The sequence below is a fragment of the Carcharodon carcharias genome, chromosome 3 (genome assembly GCF_017639515.1).
Source record: "Carcharodon carcharias isolate sCarCar2 chromosome 3, sCarCar2.pri, whole genome shotgun sequence".
NCBI classification, from domain to species: domain Eukaryota; kingdom Metazoa; phylum Chordata; class Chondrichthyes; order Lamniformes; family Lamnidae; genus Carcharodon; species Carcharodon carcharias.
Window position 1 is genome coordinate 26,005,851 of NC_054469.1, and position 7,494 is coordinate 26,013,344.

Sequence of the window (7,494 nt, forward strand, 5' to 3'; positions counted from 1 at the left end):
ATTCCTGCTCTAGTTCATATGTTCGTATCCAATACTTCCTTATTAATTTTAAATCCTTCAAGTGTATGAATTGCCTTTTCTTTCACCATGACCTGGGTAGCATCTTTTTTTGTAAAGACAGATGCTAAGTATTTATTGAGTACTTCAGCTATGCCCTCTGCATAAATCCTTTTTTGTTCCCTAATTGGCCCTACTCCTCTTTTTATCAACTTTTTGCGATTTGAATGCCTACAGAGACTTTGGAATTCCCTTTTATGTTAGCTGCCAAGTCTCTTTACATACCCTTGCTTTGCTTCTCTTATTTGTTTTTTTCAATTTCTCTCTGAATCTTAATTCAGCCTAGTTCTCAATTCTATCACCCATCTGACATCTGATATATGCACACTTTTTCTTCTGCATCTTATCTCCAACTCTTTTCTCATCCAGGGAGCTCTGGATATATTTGCCCTACCTTTCTCCTTCACTGTGCCAAACTCTCTCTTCTTTAAGGAGAGCACATTGTTACCATTTTTCCTGCCAACCTTGGATTCCAATTTATCTGGCTCAAAGGATCCATTCTTACCTCTTTCCGCCAACTCCAGCATGATGCCACCACCAAACACATCTTCCCTATACCTCCCCCATTGGCATTCCATAGGAACTGTTCCCTCCGGGACACACTAGTCCACTCCTCCATCACCCCCTACACCTCAACCTCCTCCCACGGCACCTTCCCATGCAATTGCAGAAGGTGCAACACCTGTCCCTTTACTTCCCTCCTCCTCATTGTCCAAGGGCCCAAACACTCCTTTCAAGTGAAGCAGAATTTCACTTGCACTTCCCTCAATTTAGTCTACTGCATGCGCTGCTCCCAGTGCGGTCTCCTCTACATTGGAGAGACCAAACGCAGGCTACCCGATTTGCGGAACATCTTCGGTCTGTCCGCAAACATGACCCAGACCTCCCTTTCGCTTGCCATTTCAACACACCACCCTGCTCTCAAGCCCACATGTCCGTCCTTGGCCTGCTGCAATATTCCAGTGAAGCTCAATGCAAACTGGAGGAACAGCACCTCATCTTCCGGCTTAGGCATTTTACAGCCTTCCGGACTCAACATTAAGTTCAACAACCTCAGCTCATGAACTCTCTCCTCCATCCTCACCCCCTTTTTCTAATAATTATTATATATTTTTCTTTTCCCACCTATTTCTATTATTATTTTTTAAAATTATTTCCATCCATTGTTTTATCTCCACCTTTTAGCCTATTTCAATCCCTTCCCCCCCACCCCACCCCCACTAGGGCCTTCTGTCACTTGCTCATCCTGCTTTCTACCCTTAGTGTCACCACTAGCACATCCTTTAGCTAACATCACTACTGTCAACACCCCTTTGTCCTTTTGTTTATGACATATTTGGCAATCTCTCCTTTGCCTCCACCTATCACTGGTCCTCTATCCAGGTGCACCTGTCCCACCCCCCTTAAACAGCTTATATTTCACCACATTCCTTATTCCTCTTTAGTTCTGATGAAGAGTCATACAGACTCAAAACATTAACTCTGTCTTCCTTTCCACAGATGCTGTCAGACCTGTTGCGTTTTTCCAGCAATTTTTGTTTTTGTTACCCCTTTGAAGTTGGCTTACTGTGTATAAATTGACTCACATTTTCCTCCTTTAAAACAGTTCAAATGTAAGTCTTTGGCAATGAAAGACTTTAAAATGTCCAGAACGTGAAAGGAACTATATAAACACATGTTCTTTCTTCTTCCATTATCTCTTGTTCAGCAGTCAAAGGAAGGACAATTAAAGATTTTCCACGTTATATACTACATTCTACATGGCTTCATATATGCTGTTAGGAACAATATATGACTTTAAGTTTAATTTATGTTTTGTATCTGGGGGTTAAGAAAGGTGAAACTTGGTTTTAGTTTCATTTCGAGGTTTTTGTGAGCTGGGTGCCGGGAAGTCTGGGGCCCTGTTTGTTTACAACTCTCGAAGTGAAGAGATGGGTTACGAAGGGGGTTAGTCGTTTAGTTGCCAGTCTTTTTTAATGCTCTCTTCTTGTTTTTCTTATTAGTTTTCTCACTTCCCCTCTTATCCTTCAATGTACCTTCAATGTTTATAATCCAGAATACATTCACCACGTTACATGTGCCTGTTTACAGACCATGATGCACAGAAAGAGACAATATATATAACCCAAGATACAACAAAATGAAGCCAGCGTTTATAACAGTGGATATCCTGGGAAGAGATCTGTATTTATAGATGAGCATAGGCTGGGGTGAGACCACTGATCATAATATGAAATATGCTGGAATAAGTCCAATACTCATAACCTAGAATTAAACAACTATTGTTCACAATTTAATAATTTAGGCTCAGGAATCGGCAGTACAATTTCAAAAATTATGCATGATACCAAATTGGGGAGTGTAGTTAATACAGAGACAAAATGAACAGGATGCAAGGGACCTCAAAAGGATTTATACAGGCTAAGTGAATGGGCAAGAACATGGCAGATGGAATTTAGTATGGAAAAATGTGAAGTTATATATTTTGGTAGGAAAAACAGAAATGCAGAGTATTTATTAATTGGTGAGAGTCTGGGAAGTGTTGATGTCCAAAGGGACCTGGATGTCCTTGTTCATAAATCATTGAAAGCTAACATACAGGTGCAACACGCAATTAGAAAGACAAATGGTATGTTGGCCTTTATTGCAGGAGGATTTGACTAAAGGAGCAAAGTGTTGTTGCTGCAATTGTACAGAGCCTTACTTAGTGAGACCACACCTGGAGTATTCTGTACAGTTTTGGTTTCCTTACCCAAGGGATTGCAATGAAGGTTTACCAGACTGATTCCTGAGGTGGCGGAATTGTCCTAGGAAAAGAGATCGAGGAGGCTGGGCCCGTATTCTCTAGATTTTACAAGAATGACAGGTGACCTCATTGAGACATACAAAATTCTTATAGAGCTCGACAGAGTGTGTTGCAAGAATGTTTGCCCTGGCTGGAGGAAGGAAGGGGTGTCTAGAACCAGGGGACATAGTCTCAGAATAAGAGTTGGTCATTTAGGACTGAGCTGAGGAAGATTTTTTTCACACAAGAGGGTGGCGAATCTTTGGAATTCTCTATGCCAGAAGGCTGTGGAGGCTCATTTCATTGAGTATGTTCAAGATAGAGGTGGATAGATTTCCAGTTATTAAAGATATCAAGGGATATGGGGATAGTGCGGGAAAATTACGTTGAGATAGAAGATCAGCCATGATCCAATAGAACAGTAGAGTAGGTCTGAAGGGCCAAATGGCCTACTCCTGCTCCTATTTCCTGTGTTCCTACGTTCCTGCACAAAAATACAATCAGCCAGCTTTCAGAATGGGTATGTAACTGGCAAATTAATTTAAAAAGAGGTAAGTGTGACATGGTGGTCTTTGCTAGGATGAATAAGGAGGTCATATCACTTGGATAATAAGGGTCTGAATATGGTGCAGGAGCAGAGGCAGACACAGTAGGGCCACAGATACACAAATCACTACAAGTAGCAATGCAGGCTAGTAAAGCCATAAGTAAAACAAACCAAGCACAAGTTCATTTCTAGTGGGATAAAATTTAAAAGCAGAGAAGTTATTTCAACTATTATAGACTCTTGGTTAAGCCACACATAGTAGTATGTAATAGTGCTATTCACTTCTTATCATGGTCTTTTCAGTAGTTATCGTTTGGCTCTTATGCCTTGGGCCACCTGTAGCTGGCAGCCTGATGTTTGGGGAAGATTTATTTTTCTCTCTCCTCTGGATCTCAGCTTGTGTGTCTAGAAAAAGCACGGAACTAGCTGCAGTACAATCCACAGACCCCAAGCCAAGCAAAACAGATTTGGCAAAACACTCGGCTGGCCATGATAACACTGGATGCCATGTCACAATCACATTGTGCATGTGCAGTGGCCATGGTACACAAACTGCAACCAGTTCCTGGAAAGGAAGACTTGCCTTTATGTAACACCTTTCACAACCTCAGGACATCACAAAGGACTTTACAGCCAAGGAAGTACTTTTGAATTGTAGTCATTGTAATATAGGAAACAGCCAATTTGTGCACGGCAAACTGCCAGCAATACAATCATGACCAGATAATCTCTTTTTCTTTTTAAGTGATGTCAATTGAGGGATAAATGTTAGCTAGGACATCAGGGAAAACTACCCTTCTCTAAAATAGTGTCATGGGATCTTTCACATCCACCTGAAAGGGCAGCTAGGACCTTAGTTTAACATCTCATCTAAAATACAGCACCTCCAACAGTACAACACACTCTCAATGCTGCACTGGAGTGTCAGCCTCAATTTTATTGCTTAAGCCCTGAATCGGGACTTGAATCTACAACTTCTTACCTCAATGGCAAGAGTGCTACCAACTGAGCCACAGCTGGCATAGTGAATGGTACTTCTAACAATGTCAGGGAATGGTATTTTTCATCTGTACTCCCATACATCAGTATTACAAGATATACAAATGATCAATTTTTATTCAATAAATTCCTTATGTTCATAGCCCTAGCTTTCTGGTGATTTGGAGTATTGCCACAGAAGCAAACCCCTTTCATCTTGTTGACGCTATCCCATGATTCTTGGTAAATTTCCCCATAAACCTAATATTAATCAGTAATATTCTCCAAGATTAGTTCCTTGTTATACTTTGAGAATACTGGAGCGAATTTGAATGCATTCACACACTCTGAAACAATATTGTGAAAGCTGAATTTCTATTTGATTTTCTTTTGGCCTTGACCTCATGAACAATGTATTTTTTTGTCTAATTTAAATACAAGTAAATGATTCAGCCGTCTGGTAAACAGTCTTGTGTTTTATATCCTCGTTCAGGTAGCAGCACTTCAATTTCTAAACTTTACTAAGGCTTTTTTCAACCCTGTTCCTTTTTAATCAGTAAACATTCATTGAGGTATGTGTGCTCTCTAACTTAAAGTAATCTAAATTTACCCTTTGAATGGTAAATCACTTTATTTATTCTACACTACAAGCAAAATCCTTGTAATCTGTCTTCATTTGATGCCATGTTCACCTCCTTTAGCCTGCTCCAGAGCTGTGCAACTAGGTCATGGCTGAACTGTAACTCAGCTCCTTTAACTTTGACCCATATCCCTTAACACTCTTGCCTAATAAACAATCTAATTCTTAGTCATTGAAACTTCAATTCATTCCACATCCACAGCCTTTGGAAAAGAGAATTCCACATTTCCGCTTGCCTTTATGTGAAGAAGTGTTTCCTGATTTTGCTCCCAAGTGGCCTGGTCCTAATTTAAAGATTGTGCTTCCTTGTTCGATTGTATCCCCCCAACAGAAGAAAATAGTTTATCAATTGTAAACACTGCTGCGAGATCATACCTGAACCCTCCAAGCACAAACAAATTCAAGTCAAGTTTATGTAACCTGTCCTAATAAATTAACCCTTTAAAACAAAGGTTTTTTTGGAAAATTTTCACTGTTTGCCTTCCAAGGCTTGATAAGCTTTCCTGAGGAGCAGTATAAGAACTGCATGCAACACAGGTCAGGGTCTGACCAAGATTAACATATTCAATATTCATTCTGACAAACCATATTCATATCAAAATCTTCATATTGTCTCTGTGATAGGTTCTGGTAATACTATTCCACAATTCTACAAGGGAATTGGATAAAGACCTGATTGAATCTTGCAGGGTTATAGGGAAAGAGCAGGACAGTTGGACTAAATTGGATAGCTCTATTAAAGATCTGTCACAGGCACAGTGGACGTGAAGGAAATATTTTCCACTTGGGAGACAATGCAAAACTAGAGGTCATAAATATAAGGTAGGCATTTGGTAGTACGGGACTTGTATATTTCTGAAAAAATATATTTATTTGTCGAAGCTTTTCGTCTTCATCTTCAGCTGAAATTTTGTGTACAGTTCTGGACACCACATTCCAGGAAGGTCATAAGTGCTCTGGAAAGAGTAGGGAGGATATTTACAAGCATGTTGCCAGAGCTTGAAAATTGCAGCCATGAGGAGAGATTGGATAGGCTAGGGTTGTTTTCCTTAGAACAGAGGAAGCTGAGGGGTGACCTAATTGAGGTATATGAAATTATGAGGGACCTAGATAGTCAAGAAAGACCTGTTTCCGTTGGCTGAGGGGTCAATTACCATGGGCCACAGATTTAAGGTGATTGGTAGAAGGATTAGAGGGGACATGAGGAAAATCTTTTTCACCCAGAGGGTACTGGGCATCTGGAGTTCACTGCCTAAACTGGTGGTTGAGGCTAAAACGCTCAACTCATTTAAAAGGTACCTGGATCTGAGGTGCTGTAACCTGCAAAGACTATGGACCAGGTGCTGAAAAGTGGGATTAAAAATGAACGGCTAGTTTAATTTTTCTGTTTCTTTTCGGTGCAGACACGGTGGGCTAAATGGCCTCCATGATTCTACGGCAGGGGTGGGGAACCTACCGCCCATGGGCCAGATCTGGTCCATTACTTAATTTCATCCAGCCCGTGGCAAGATTCCTCAAAATATAGACGTATGTCAGTAGCACCTTCAAAATAGCACTTATCATCATTGTTATGAAGTTGCTTTAATAAAAGCATCAGCTAAATTACTATAATATTTAACAATATATAATAATATTTAACAATATTCAAATTTAGCCTTCACATTGAATGAGCTAAATGTTTCTGTATTCTCTCTAAAAGAAAAATAAATTAAGTTGATTTTTATATGTGTGTGGCCCACAACTGATTTTGTCAATGTGTGAGTGGCCAGTGATGATAAAAAGGTTTCTCACTCCTGTTCTATGGTCTTGCACTCATCAGGACAATTTGCAAGAAACACCAATGTCAGGAGAAACAAAATATTTATAACTGTATGAGAAGAGAGTGCTGATTGGTTGGCAAATAGACTCTGGTAGAGGCGTTGCCATGGAGGGTGCAGTTGATTGTGACTGACAATTAAGGGCCAAGCATAGTTTGAAATTTAAATTAGGCAGCTTGATTCTGATTGGTCAAGACATTGCCCTGGGGAATGAACCAGCAAATGGCTGTCACTTATTTTGTTTAGCTGAAACAGGCACAATGTGTGTACATGTTCTTTCAGTGTGCAAGGAACAGGGCCCTGTGTATTAATATATGTAACTTCTAGTACATGCAAATGCACCAGACTGACAATCTTAAACTGGTTGTCAGCGTAATTCTTAGCATATTGAGGACTATTTAGCAAATGTTGTCCAATTACAGAATTGCATCTATCTAAGCAGCTCAGAATAGGCTGGTTTTAGACCTGTGATTATAGACCAGAGTAGTTAGTATGGGAAAGTCCTGTCTGACAAGATTGAATATTGACGAAATACAAAGGGAGTTGATGAGGGTAGTGCATGTGATGTAGTTTACATTGATTTTAGCAAGGTATTTGACAAGTTCCACATGGCAGACTGATCAAAATCCAAAATTGGCTCAGTGACAAAAACAAAGGGTTATGATCAAGG